A 9,951-nucleotide genomic window follows, 5' to 3' on the forward strand; every position below is an offset into this window, starting at 1 on the left:
GATCTTGAGTTTAGCTGTATTTCACCAGGTTTTAATGCACAAAAGTAAAATGTAATATCTCAGCAAGTTGGAATAATAAAAAAAAGGAAGTCAAAACAGAGGTTAAAGGCACTGCTGGGATTTGAACCCAGGATCTCCTGTTTACTAGACAGGCACTTTGACCAACTAATCCACAGAGCCTCTGCTTGAAGCGTTTAAACCAAAAACGAGTTGAACTTCTTTTCAAAAAAGTTTTAATTATGAAAATGAAGTCAAAACACTGGGTAAAAGGCACTGCTGGGATTTGAACCCAGGATCTCCTGTTTACTAGACAGGCACTTTGACCAACTAATCCACAGAGCCTCTACTTGAAGCTGTTAAACCAAAAACCAGTTGAACTTCTTTTCAAAAAAGTTTTAATTATGAAAATGAAGTCAAAACACTGGGTAAAAGGCACTGCTGGGATTTGAACCCAGGATCTCCTGTTTACTAGACAGGCACTTTGACCAACTAAGCCACAGCGCCTCTGCTTGAAGCGTTTAAACCAAAAACGAGTTGAACTTCTTTTCAAAAAAGATTTAATTATGAAAATGAAGTCAAAACACTGGGTTAAAGGCACTGCTGGGATTTGAACCCAGGATCTCCTGTTTACTAGACAGGCACTTTGACCAACTAAGCCACAGCGCCGCTACTTGAAGCGTTTAAACCAAAAACGAGTTGAACTTCTTTTCAAAAAAGTTTTAATTATGAAAATGAAGTCCAAACACTGGGTTAAAGGCACTGCTGGGATTTGAACCTAGGAATTCCTGTTTACTAGACAGGCACTTTGACCATCTAAGCCACAGCGCCTCTACTTTAAGCTGTTAAACCCAAAACGAGTTGAACTTCTTTTCAAAAAAGTTTTAATTATGAAAATGAAGTGAAAACACTGGGTTAAAGGCACTGCTGGGATTTGAACCCAGGATCTCCTGTTTACAAGACAGGCACTTTGACCAACTTAGCCACAGTGCCTCTGCTTGAAGTGTTTAAACCAAAAACAAGTTGAACTTCTTTTCAAAAAAGTTTTAATCAGAAAAATGAAGACAAGAAACATTTTTAAAGGCACTGCTGGGATTTGAACCCAGGATCTCCTGTTTACTAGACAGGCACTTTGACCAACTAAGCCACAGCGCCTCTGCTTGAAGTGTTTAAACCAAAAACAAGTTGAACTTCTTTTCAAAAAAGTTTTAATCAGAAAAATGAAGACAAGAAACATTTTTAAAGGCACTGCTGGGATTTGAACCCAGGATCTCCTGTTTACTAGACAGGCACTTTGACCAACTAAGCCACAGCGCCTCTGCTTGAAGCGTTTAAACCAAAAACGAGTTGAACTTCTTTTCAAAAAAGATTTAATTATGAAAATGAAGTCAAAACACTGGGTTAAAGGCACTGCTGGGATTTGAACCCAGGATCTCCTGTTTACTAGACAGGCACTTTGACCAACTAAGCCACAGCGCCTCTACTTGAAAAGTTTAAACCAAAAACGAGTTGAACTTCTTTTCAAAAAAGTTTTAATTATGAAAATGAAGTCCAAACACTGGGTTAAAGGCACTGCTGGGATTTGAACCTAGGAATTCCTGTTTACTAGACAGGCACTTTGACCATCTAAGCCACAGCGCCTCTACTTTAAGCTGTTAAACCCAAAACGAGTTGAACTTCTTTTCAAAAAAGTTTTAATTATGAAAATGAAGTGAAAACACTGGGTTAAAGGCACTGCTGGGATTTGAACCCAGGATCTCCTGTTTACAAGACAGGCACTTTGACCAACTAAGCCACAGCGCCTCTGCTTGAAGTGTTTAAACCAAAAACAAGTTGAACTTCTTTTCAAAAAAGTTTTAATCAGAAAAATGAAGACAAGAAACATTTTTAAAGGCACTGCTGGGATTTGAACCCAGGATCTCCTGTTTACTAGACAGGCACTTTGACCAACTAAGCCACAGCGCCTCTGCTTGAAGCGTTTAAACCAAAAACGAGTTGAACTTCTTTTCAAAAAAGATTTAATTATGAAAATGAAGTCAAAACACTGGGTTAAAGGCACTGCTGGGATTTGAACCCAGGATCTCCTGTTTACTAGACAGGCACTTTGACCAACTAAGCCACAGCGCCGCTACTTGAAGCGTTTAAACCAAAAACGAGTTGAACTTCTTTTCAAAAAAGTTTTAATTATGAAAATGAAGTCCAAACACTGGGTTAAAGGCACTGCTGGGATTTGAACCTAGGAATTCCTGTTTACTAGACAGGCACTTTGACCATCTAAGCCACAGCGCCTCTACTTTAAGCTGTTAAACCCAAAACGAGTTGAACTTCTTTTCAAAAAAGTTTTAATTATGAAAATGAAGTGAAAACACTGGGTTAAAGGCACTGCTGGGATTTGAACCCAGGATCTCCTGTTTACAAGACAGGCACTTTGACCAACTTAGCCACAGCGCCTCTGCTTGAAGTGTTTAAACCAAAAACAAGTTGAACTTCTTTTAAAAAAGTTTTAATCAGAAAAATGAAGACAAGAAACATTTTTAAAGGCACTGCTGGGATTTGAACCCAGGATCTCCTGTTTACTAGACAGGCACTTTGACCAACTAAGCCACAGCGCCTCTGCTTGAAGCGTTTAAACCAAAAACGAGTTGAACTTCTTTTCAAAAAAGATTTAATTATGAAAATGAAGTCAAAACACTGGGTTAAAGGCACTGCTGGGATTTGAACCCAGGATCTCCTGTTTACTAGACAGGCACTTTGACCAACTAAGCCACAGCGCCTCTACTTGAAGCGTTTAAACCAAAAACGAGTTGAACTTCTTTTCAAAAAAGTTTTAATTATGAAAATGAAGTCAAAACACTGGGTTAAAGGCACTGCTGGGATTTGAACCCAGGATCTCCTGTTTACAAGACAGGCACTTTGACCAGCTAAGCCACAGCGCCACTGTTTTAAGTTTTTCCTGAAAACGATTAAATTTAATTCATTTTTACCATGTTGGAAATCTAAAAATGCTGTTAAACTTTTAAAGATGGGGTCGAGAATTAAACAGGATCTTTTGAGACAGTCAGTCAAGCATCAAACCACATTGCCTTTGTTAGTAGACTCGTCCCTATGAAACTGGAATCTCGTTTGTAAACAAGGCATTATGAACACTAAATGAATATTATAGCGACGAAGGCCCTGCTGGGATTTGAACCCAGGGTCTCCTGTTTACGAAACAGGCGCTTTAACCAACTAAGCCACAGAGCCCTTGGACATGCATTTTATTCCTAAAGATCTTGAGTTTAGCTGTATTTCACCAGGTTTTAATGCACAAAAGTAAAATGTAATATCTCAGCAAGTTGGAATAATAAAAAAAAGGAAGTCAAAACAGAGGTTAAAGGCACTGCTGGGATTTGAACCCAGGATCTCCTGTTTACTAGACAGGCACTTTGACCAACTAATCCACAGAGCCTCTACTTGAAGCGTTTAAACCAAAAACGAGTTGAACTTCTTTTCAAAAAAGTTTTAATTATGAAAATGAAGTCCAAACACTGGGTTAAAGGCACTGCTGGGATTTGAACCTAGGAATTCCTGTTTACTAGACAGGCACTTTGACCATCTAAGCCACAGCGCCTCTACTTGAAGCTGTTAAACCCAAAACGAGTTGAACTTCTTTTCAAAAAAGTTTTAATTATGAAAATGAAGTGAAAACACCGGGTTAAAGGCACTGCTGGGATTTGAACCCAGGATCTCCTGTTTACAAGACAGGCACTTTGACCAGCTAAGCCACAGCGCCACTGTTTTAAGTTTTTCCTGAAAACGATTAAATTTAATTCATTTTTACCATGTTGGAAATCTAAAAATGCTGTTAAACTTTTAAAGATGGGGTCGAGAATCAAACAGGATCTTTTGAGACAGTCAGTCAAGCATCAAACCACATTGCCTTTGTTAGTAGACTCGTCCCTATGAAACTGGAATCTCGTTTGTAAACAAGGCATTATGAACACCAAATTAATATTATAGCGACGAAGGCCCTGCTGGGATTTGAACCCAGGGTCTCCTGTTTACGAAACAGGCGCTTTAACCAACTAAGCCACAGAGCCCTTGGATTTCCTTTTATTCCTAAAGATCTTGAGTTTAGCTGTATTTCACCAGGTTTTAATGCACAAAAGTAAAATGTAATATCTCAGCAAGTTGGAATAATAAAAAAAAGGAAGTCAAAACAGAGGTTAAAGGCACTGCTGGGATTTGAACCCAGGATCTCCTGTTTACTAGACAGGCACTTTGACCAACTAATCCACAGAGCCTCTACTTGAAGCGTTTAAACCAAAAACGAGTTGAACTTCTTTTCAAAAAAGTTTTAATTATGAAAATGAAGTCAAAACACTGGGTAAAAGGCACTGCTGGGATTTGAACCCAGGATCTCCTGTTTACTAGACAGGCACTTTGACCAGCTAAGCCACAGCGCCACTGTTTTAAGTTTTTCCTGAAAACGATTAAATTTAATTCATTTTTACCATGTTGGAAATCTAAAAATGCTGTTAAACTTTTAAAGATGGGGTCGAGAATTAAACAGGATCTTTTGAGACAGTCAGCCAAGCATCAAACCACATTGCCTTTGTTAGTAGACTCGTCCCTATGAAACTGGAATCTCGTTTGTAAACAAGGCATTATGAACACTAAATGAATATTATAGCTACGAAGGCCCTGCTGGGATTTGAACCCAGGGTCTCCTGTTTACAAAACAGGCGCTTTAACCAACTAAGCCACAGAGCCCTTGGACATGCATTTTATTCCTAAAGATCTTGAGTTTAGCTGTATTTCACCAGGTTTTAATGCACAAAAGTAAAATGTAATATCTCAGCAAGTTGGAATAATAAAAAAAAGGAAGTCAAAACAGAGGTTAAAGGCACTGCTGGGATTTGAACCCAGGATCTCCTGTTTACTAGACAGGCACTTTGACCAACTAAGCCACAGCGCCTCTGCTTGAAGCGTTTAAACCAAAAACGAGTTGAACTTCTTTTCAAAAAAGATTTAATTATGAAAATGAAGTCAAAACACTGGGTTAAAGGCACTGCTGGGATTTGAACCCAGGATCGCCTGTTTACTAGACAGGCACTTTCACCAACTAAGCCACAGCGCCTCTACTTGGAGTGTTTAAACCAAAAACGAGTTGAACTTCTCTTCAAAAAAGTTTTAATTATGAAAATGAAGTCCAAACACTGCGTTAAAGGCATTGCTTGGATTTGAACCTAGGATCTCCTGTTTACTAGACAGGCACTTTGACCAACTAAGCCACAGCGCCTCTGTTTTAAGTTTTTCCGGAAAAAGATTCAATTTTATTCATTTTTACCATTTTGGAAATCTAAAAATGCTATTAAACTTTTAAAGATTGGGTCGAGAATTAAATAGGATCTTTTTTGTTTTGAGACAGTCAGTCAAGCATCAAACCACATTGCCTTTTTTAGTAGACTCGTCCCTATGAAACTGGAATCTCGTTTGTAAACAAGGCATTATGAACACTAAATGAATATTACATGGACGAAGGCCCTGCTGTGATTTGAACCCAGAGTCTCCTGTTCACGAAACTGGCACTTTGACCAACTAAGCCACAGAGCCTCTACTTGAAGCGTTTAAACCAAAAACGAGTTGAACTTCTTTTCAAAAAAGTTTTAATTATGAAAATTAAGTCAAAACACTGGGTTAAAGGCACTGCTGGGATTTGAACCGAGGATCTCCTGTTTACTAGACAGGCACTTTGACCAACTAAGCCACAGCGCCTCTACTTGAAGCTGTTAAACCCAAAACGAGTTGAACTTCTTTTCAAAAAAGTTTTAATTATGAAAATGAAGTCAAAACACTGGGTTAAAGGCACTGCTGGGATTTGAACCCAGCATCTCCTGTTTACTAGACAGGCACTTTGACCAACTAAGCCACAGCGCCTCTACTTGAAGCCTTTAAACCAAAAAAGAGTTGAACTTCTATTCAAAAAAGTTTTAATTATGAAAATGAAGTCCAAACACTGGGTTAAAGGCACTGCTGGGATTTGAACCTAGGAATTCCTGTTTACTAGACAGGCACTTTGACCAGCTAAGCCACAGCGCCACTGTTTTAAGTTTTTCCTGAAAACGATTAAATTTAATTCATTTTTACCATGTTGGAAATCTAAAAATGCTATTAAACTTTTAAAGATGGGGTCGAGAATTAAACAGGATCTTTTGAGACAGTCAGTCAAGCATCAAACCACATTGCCTTTGTTAGTAGACTCGTCCCTATGAAACTGGAATCTCGTTTGTAAACAAGGCATTATGAACACTAAATGAATATTATAGCGACGAAGGCCCTGCTGGGATTTGAACCCAGGGTCTCCTGTTTACGAAACAGGCGCTTTAACCAACTAAGCCACAGAGCCATTGGATATGCCTTTTATTCCTAAAGATCTTGAGTTTAGCTGTATTTCACCAGGTTTTAATGCACAAAAGTAAAATGTAATATCTCAGCAAGTTGGAATAATAAAAAAAAGGAAGTCAAAACAGAGGTTAAAGGCACTGCTGTGATTTGAACCCAGGATCTCCTGTTTACTAGACAGGCACTTTGACCAACTAAGCCACAGCGCCTCTACTTGAAGCTGTTAAACCCAAAACGAGTTGAACTTCTTTTCAAAAAAGTTTTAATTATGAAAATGAAGTGAAAACACTGGGTTAAAGGCACTGCTGGGATTTGAACCCAGGATCTCCTGTTTACAAGACAGGCACTTTGACCAGCTAAGCCACAGCGCCACTGCTTTAAGTTTTTCCGGAAAAAGATTCAATTTAATTCATTTTTACCATTTTGGAAATCTAAAAATGCTGTTAAACTTTTAAAGATTGGGTCGAGAATTAAATAGGATCTTTTGTTTTTTCAGACAGTCAGTCAAGCATCAAACCACATTGCCTTTGGTAGTAGACTCGTCCCTATGAAAATGGAATCTCGTTTGTAAACAAGGCATTATGAACACTAAATGAATATTACAGGGACAAAGGCCCTGCTGGGATTTGAACCCAGGGTCTCCTGTTTACGAAAGAGGCGCTTTAACCAACTAAGCCACAGAGCCCTTGGATAAGCCTTTTATTCCTAAAGATCTTGAGTTTAGCTGTATTTCACCCGGTTTTAATGCACAAAAGTAAAATGTAATATCTCACCAAGTTGGAATAATAAAAAAAAGGAAGTCAAAACAGAGGTTAAAGGCTCTGCTGGGATTTGAACCCAGGATCTCCTGTTTACTAGACAGGCACTTTGACCAACTAAGCCACAGCGCCTCTACTTAAAGCACCTAAACCAAAAACAAATTGAATACCTTTTCAAAAAAGTTTTAATCAGAAAAATGAAGGCAAGACCCATTGTTAAAGGCACTGCTGGGATTTGAACCAAGGATCTCCTTTTTACTAGACAGGCACTTTGACCATCTAAGCCACAGCGCCTCTATTTCAAGCTGTTAAACCCAAAACGAGTTGAACTTCTTTTCAAAAAAGTTTTATTTATGAAAATTAAGTCAAAACACTGCGTTAAAGGCACTGCTGGGATTTGAACCCAGGATATCCTGTTTACAAGACAGGCACTTTGACCAGCTAAGCCACAGCGCCTCTACTTTAAGTGTTTAAACCAAAAACGAGTTGAATACCTTTTCAAAAAAGTTTTAATCAGAAAATTGAAGGCAAGACACATTGTTAAAGGCACTGCTGGGATTTGAACCCAGGATCTCCTGTTTACTAGAAAGGCACTTTGACCAACTAAGCGACAGCGCCTCTACTTGAAGCTTTTAAACCAAAAACGAGTTGAACTTCTTTTCAAAAATGATTTAATTATGAAAATGAAGTGAAAACACTGGGTTAAAGGCACTGCTGGGATTTGAACCCAGGATCTCCTGTTTACAAGACAGGCACTTTGACCAGCTAAGCCACAGCGCCACTGTTTTAAGTTTTTCCTGAAAACGATTAAATTTAATTCATTTTTACCATGTTGGAAATCTAAAAATGCTGTTAAACTTTTAAAGATGGGGTCGAGAATTAAACAGGATCTTTTGAGACAGTCAGTCAAGCATCAAACCACATTTCCTTTGTTAGTACCCTCGTCCCTATGAAACTGGAATCTCGTTTGTAAACAAGGCATTATGAACACTAAATGAATATTACAGGGACGAAGGCCCTGCTGGGATTTAAACCCAGGGTCTCCTGTTTACGAAACAGGCGCTTTAACCAACTAAGCCACAGAGCCCTTGGATATGCCTTTTATTCCTAAAGATCTTGAGTTTAGCTGTATTTCACCAGGTTTTAATGCACAAAAGTAAAATGTAATATCTCAGCAAGTTGGAATAATAAAAAAAGGAAGTCAAAACAGAGGTTAAAGGCACTGCTGGGATTTGAACCCAGGATCTCCTGTTTACTAGACAGGCACTTTGACCAACTAAGCCACAGCGCCTCTACTTAAAGCACCTAAACCAAAAACAAATTGAATACCTTTTCAAAAAAGTTTTAATCAGAAAAATGAAGACAAGACCCATTGTTAAAGGCACTGCTGGGATTTGAACCCAGGATCTCCTGTTTACTAGACAGGCACTTTGACCATCTAAGCCACAGCGCCTCTACTTGAAGCTTTTAAACCAAAAACGAGTTGTACTTCTCTTCAAAAAAGTTTTAATTATGAAAATGAAGGCAACAGACGTTGTTGAATGGCACTGCTGGGATTTGAACCCAGGATCTCCTGTTTACAAGACAGGCACTTTGAACAGCTAAGCCACAGCACCACTGTTTTAAGTTTTTCTGGAAAAACATTCGATGTAATTCATTTTTACCATTTTGGAAATCTAAAAATGGTGTTAGACTTTTAAAGATTGGGTCGAGAATTAAATAGGAGCTTTTGCTTTTTGAGACAGTCAGTCAAGCATCAAACCACATTGTCTTTGTTAGTAGACTCGTCCCTATGAAACTGGAATCTCGTTTGTAAACAAGGCATTATGAACACTAAATGAATATTATAGGGACGAAGGCCCTGCTGGGATTTGAACCCAGGATCTCCTGTTTACTAGACAGGCACTTGGACCAGCTACGCAACAGCGCCACTGTTTTTTTAGCTTTTCCGGAAAAATATTAAAGTTAATTCATTTTTACCATGTTGGAAATCTGAAAATGCTGTTAAACTTTTAAAGATCCTGTCGAGCATTAAATAGGATCTTTTGTTTTTTGAGACAGTCAGTTAAGCATCAAACCACATTGCCTTTGTTAGTAGACCTGTCCCTATGAAACTGGAATCTCGTTTGTAAATAAGGCATTGATGACACCAAATGTATATGAAAGGGACGAAGGCCCTGCTGGGATTTGAACCGAAGGTCTCTTAATTACAAAACAGGCACGTTAACCAACTAAGCCACAGAGCCGCTGGTTAAAACGTTTCAAAAATGTAGGCAGTGTATGATACAAAATAATTTCTTAATCAAAAACTACTAAATTGACTAAAAGTCTACTAAATATAGGATTTACGAGATACTCATATGTTATTTTGTAATTTATAATTGTTCTCTTGATGTTGGCCGATCCAATTGAAAAAGAGTTAATCATGTAATAGGCAGAAGTGAGCAGGCAAGGACAATCTTCTCTTTGTCAAACTCCGGGATCGAGCGCCACAGCGCAGCCAGGTTTCTTAACACCTGCTTTCAATTACGTGACTTTCTCATGAGGCTCGGTCGGAATAGAAAGAAAAGGCCTCACGCCCCGTCACGTCGAAAGATGTTTCTGAATTACAAAGCTATTAAATTAGAGGTGCAGACGCACACCGTTGCAAGGGGCGTCGTTTATCTTCATTTGAGTGGGCCCTCCATGATCATCTCCGCGGGGGCGGCTAATTGAAAAAGGGCTTCAGAAATGCGATTGTTACCAGCGATAATTTATTACTCTCAGTTTGTGGAGTCCTGGGAGTCATTTGTATTCATTAGTGTAAATTCAA

The 9,951-nt window shown here is 38.7% G+C and overlaps 38 non-coding genes across 38 annotated transcripts; all 38 read right to left on the bottom strand.

Moving 5' to 3' along the window:
• Nucleotides 1-106: 106 nt before the first annotated feature.
• trnat-agu (transfer RNA threonine (anticodon AGU)) lies at nucleotides 107-180 on the bottom strand. The gene has a single exon. It is a non-coding gene; the product is annotated as a tRNA-Thr (tRNA).
• An 88-nt stretch (nucleotides 181-268) lies between these two features.
• Nucleotides 269-342, bottom strand: trnat-agu (transfer RNA threonine (anticodon AGU)). The gene has a single exon. It is a non-coding gene; the product is annotated as a tRNA-Thr (tRNA).
• An 88-nt stretch (nucleotides 343-430) lies between these two features.
• Nucleotides 431-504, bottom strand: trnat-agu (transfer RNA threonine (anticodon AGU)). The gene has a single exon. It is a non-coding gene; the product is annotated as a tRNA-Thr (tRNA).
• Nucleotides 505-592: 88 nt separating this feature from the next.
• Nucleotides 593-666, bottom strand: trnat-agu (transfer RNA threonine (anticodon AGU)). Its single transcript has one exon. It is a non-coding gene; the product is annotated as a tRNA-Thr (tRNA).
• A 250-nt stretch (nucleotides 667-916) lies between these two features.
• trnat-ugu (transfer RNA threonine (anticodon UGU)) lies at nucleotides 917-990 on the bottom strand. The gene has a single exon. It is a non-coding gene; the product is annotated as a tRNA-Thr (tRNA).
• Nucleotides 991-1,078: 88 nt separating this feature from the next.
• trnat-agu (transfer RNA threonine (anticodon AGU)) lies at nucleotides 1,079-1,152 on the bottom strand. Its single transcript has one exon. It is a non-coding gene; the product is annotated as a tRNA-Thr (tRNA).
• An 88-nt stretch (nucleotides 1,153-1,240) lies between these two features.
• On the bottom strand, nucleotides 1,241-1,314 carry trnat-agu (transfer RNA threonine (anticodon AGU)). Its single transcript has one exon. It is a non-coding gene; the product is annotated as a tRNA-Thr (tRNA).
• An 88-nt stretch (nucleotides 1,315-1,402) lies between these two features.
• Nucleotides 1,403-1,476, bottom strand: trnat-agu (transfer RNA threonine (anticodon AGU)). The gene has a single exon. It is a non-coding gene; the product is annotated as a tRNA-Thr (tRNA).
• A 250-nt stretch (nucleotides 1,477-1,726) lies between these two features.
• Nucleotides 1,727-1,800, bottom strand: trnat-ugu (transfer RNA threonine (anticodon UGU)). The gene has a single exon. It is a non-coding gene; the product is annotated as a tRNA-Thr (tRNA).
• Nucleotides 1,801-1,888: 88 nt separating this feature from the next.
• trnat-agu (transfer RNA threonine (anticodon AGU)) lies at nucleotides 1,889-1,962 on the bottom strand. The gene has a single exon. It is a non-coding gene; the product is annotated as a tRNA-Thr (tRNA).
• Nucleotides 1,963-2,050: 88 nt separating this feature from the next.
• Nucleotides 2,051-2,124, bottom strand: trnat-agu (transfer RNA threonine (anticodon AGU)). The gene has a single exon. It is a non-coding gene; the product is annotated as a tRNA-Thr (tRNA).
• Nucleotides 2,125-2,374: 250 nt separating this feature from the next.
• trnat-ugu (transfer RNA threonine (anticodon UGU)) lies at nucleotides 2,375-2,448 on the bottom strand. The gene has a single exon. It is a non-coding gene; the product is annotated as a tRNA-Thr (tRNA).
• An 87-nt stretch (nucleotides 2,449-2,535) lies between these two features.
• On the bottom strand, nucleotides 2,536-2,609 carry trnat-agu (transfer RNA threonine (anticodon AGU)). The gene has a single exon. It is a non-coding gene; the product is annotated as a tRNA-Thr (tRNA).
• An 88-nt stretch (nucleotides 2,610-2,697) lies between these two features.
• trnat-agu (transfer RNA threonine (anticodon AGU)) lies at nucleotides 2,698-2,771 on the bottom strand. Its single transcript has one exon. It is a non-coding gene; the product is annotated as a tRNA-Thr (tRNA).
• Nucleotides 2,772-2,859: 88 nt separating this feature from the next.
• Nucleotides 2,860-2,933, bottom strand: trnat-ugu (transfer RNA threonine (anticodon UGU)). Its single transcript has one exon. It is a non-coding gene; the product is annotated as a tRNA-Thr (tRNA).
• Nucleotides 2,934-3,166: 233 nt separating this feature from the next.
• On the bottom strand, nucleotides 3,167-3,240 carry trnat-cgu (transfer RNA threonine (anticodon CGU)). The gene has a single exon. It is a non-coding gene; the product is annotated as a tRNA-Thr (tRNA).
• Nucleotides 3,241-3,371: 131 nt separating this feature from the next.
• On the bottom strand, nucleotides 3,372-3,445 carry trnat-agu (transfer RNA threonine (anticodon AGU)). The gene has a single exon. It is a non-coding gene; the product is annotated as a tRNA-Thr (tRNA).
• A 250-nt stretch (nucleotides 3,446-3,695) lies between these two features.
• Nucleotides 3,696-3,769, bottom strand: trnat-ugu (transfer RNA threonine (anticodon UGU)). Its single transcript has one exon. It is a non-coding gene; the product is annotated as a tRNA-Thr (tRNA).
• A 233-nt stretch (nucleotides 3,770-4,002) lies between these two features.
• On the bottom strand, nucleotides 4,003-4,076 carry trnat-cgu (transfer RNA threonine (anticodon CGU)). The gene has a single exon. It is a non-coding gene; the product is annotated as a tRNA-Thr (tRNA).
• Nucleotides 4,077-4,206: 130 nt separating this feature from the next.
• trnat-agu (transfer RNA threonine (anticodon AGU)) lies at nucleotides 4,207-4,280 on the bottom strand. Its single transcript has one exon. It is a non-coding gene; the product is annotated as a tRNA-Thr (tRNA).
• Nucleotides 4,281-4,368: 88 nt separating this feature from the next.
• trnat-agu (transfer RNA threonine (anticodon AGU)) lies at nucleotides 4,369-4,442 on the bottom strand. The gene has a single exon. It is a non-coding gene; the product is annotated as a tRNA-Thr (tRNA).
• A 233-nt stretch (nucleotides 4,443-4,675) lies between these two features.
• Nucleotides 4,676-4,749, bottom strand: trnat-ugu (transfer RNA threonine (anticodon UGU)). The gene has a single exon. It is a non-coding gene; the product is annotated as a tRNA-Thr (tRNA).
• A 131-nt stretch (nucleotides 4,750-4,880) lies between these two features.
• On the bottom strand, nucleotides 4,881-4,954 carry trnat-agu (transfer RNA threonine (anticodon AGU)). The gene has a single exon. It is a non-coding gene; the product is annotated as a tRNA-Thr (tRNA).
• An 88-nt stretch (nucleotides 4,955-5,042) lies between these two features.
• On the bottom strand, nucleotides 5,043-5,116 carry trnat-agu (transfer RNA threonine (anticodon AGU)). The gene has a single exon. It is a non-coding gene; the product is annotated as a tRNA-Thr (tRNA).
• Nucleotides 5,117-5,518: 402 nt separating this feature from the next.
• trnat-cgu (transfer RNA threonine (anticodon CGU)) lies at nucleotides 5,519-5,592 on the bottom strand. The gene has a single exon. It is a non-coding gene; the product is annotated as a tRNA-Thr (tRNA).
• Nucleotides 5,593-5,680: 88 nt separating this feature from the next.
• Nucleotides 5,681-5,754, bottom strand: trnat-agu (transfer RNA threonine (anticodon AGU)). The gene has a single exon. It is a non-coding gene; the product is annotated as a tRNA-Thr (tRNA).
• An 88-nt stretch (nucleotides 5,755-5,842) lies between these two features.
• On the bottom strand, nucleotides 5,843-5,916 carry trnat-agu (transfer RNA threonine (anticodon AGU)). Its single transcript has one exon. It is a non-coding gene; the product is annotated as a tRNA-Thr (tRNA).
• A 395-nt stretch (nucleotides 5,917-6,311) lies between these two features.
• trnat-cgu (transfer RNA threonine (anticodon CGU)) lies at nucleotides 6,312-6,385 on the bottom strand. Its single transcript has one exon. It is a non-coding gene; the product is annotated as a tRNA-Thr (tRNA).
• Nucleotides 6,386-6,516: 131 nt separating this feature from the next.
• Nucleotides 6,517-6,590, bottom strand: trnat-agu (transfer RNA threonine (anticodon AGU)). Its single transcript has one exon. It is a non-coding gene; the product is annotated as a tRNA-Thr (tRNA).
• An 88-nt stretch (nucleotides 6,591-6,678) lies between these two features.
• Nucleotides 6,679-6,752, bottom strand: trnat-ugu (transfer RNA threonine (anticodon UGU)). The gene has a single exon. It is a non-coding gene; the product is annotated as a tRNA-Thr (tRNA).
• A 240-nt stretch (nucleotides 6,753-6,992) lies between these two features.
• Nucleotides 6,993-7,066, bottom strand: trnat-cgu (transfer RNA threonine (anticodon CGU)). The gene has a single exon. It is a non-coding gene; the product is annotated as a tRNA-Thr (tRNA).
• Nucleotides 7,067-7,197: 131 nt separating this feature from the next.
• trnat-agu (transfer RNA threonine (anticodon AGU)) lies at nucleotides 7,198-7,271 on the bottom strand. Its single transcript has one exon. It is a non-coding gene; the product is annotated as a tRNA-Thr (tRNA).
• Nucleotides 7,272-7,521: 250 nt separating this feature from the next.
• trnat-ugu (transfer RNA threonine (anticodon UGU)) lies at nucleotides 7,522-7,595 on the bottom strand. Its single transcript has one exon. It is a non-coding gene; the product is annotated as a tRNA-Thr (tRNA).
• A 250-nt stretch (nucleotides 7,596-7,845) lies between these two features.
• trnat-ugu (transfer RNA threonine (anticodon UGU)) lies at nucleotides 7,846-7,919 on the bottom strand. The gene has a single exon. It is a non-coding gene; the product is annotated as a tRNA-Thr (tRNA).
• Nucleotides 7,920-8,152: 233 nt separating this feature from the next.
• trnat-cgu (transfer RNA threonine (anticodon CGU)) lies at nucleotides 8,153-8,226 on the bottom strand. The gene has a single exon. It is a non-coding gene; the product is annotated as a tRNA-Thr (tRNA).
• A 130-nt stretch (nucleotides 8,227-8,356) lies between these two features.
• trnat-agu (transfer RNA threonine (anticodon AGU)) lies at nucleotides 8,357-8,430 on the bottom strand. Its single transcript has one exon. It is a non-coding gene; the product is annotated as a tRNA-Thr (tRNA).
• An 88-nt stretch (nucleotides 8,431-8,518) lies between these two features.
• Nucleotides 8,519-8,592, bottom strand: trnat-cgu (transfer RNA threonine (anticodon CGU)). The gene has a single exon. It is a non-coding gene; the product is annotated as a tRNA-Thr (tRNA).
• Nucleotides 8,593-8,681: 89 nt separating this feature from the next.
• On the bottom strand, nucleotides 8,682-8,755 carry trnat-ugu (transfer RNA threonine (anticodon UGU)). Its single transcript has one exon. It is a non-coding gene; the product is annotated as a tRNA-Thr (tRNA).
• Between the last annotated feature and the right edge of the window lie 1,196 nt (nucleotides 8,756-9,951).

The sequence above is a fragment of the Gasterosteus aculeatus genome, chromosome 6 (genome assembly GCF_964276395.1).
Source record: "Gasterosteus aculeatus chromosome 6, fGasAcu3.hap1.1, whole genome shotgun sequence".
Taxonomy (NCBI): domain Eukaryota; kingdom Metazoa; phylum Chordata; class Actinopteri; order Perciformes; family Gasterosteidae; genus Gasterosteus; species Gasterosteus aculeatus.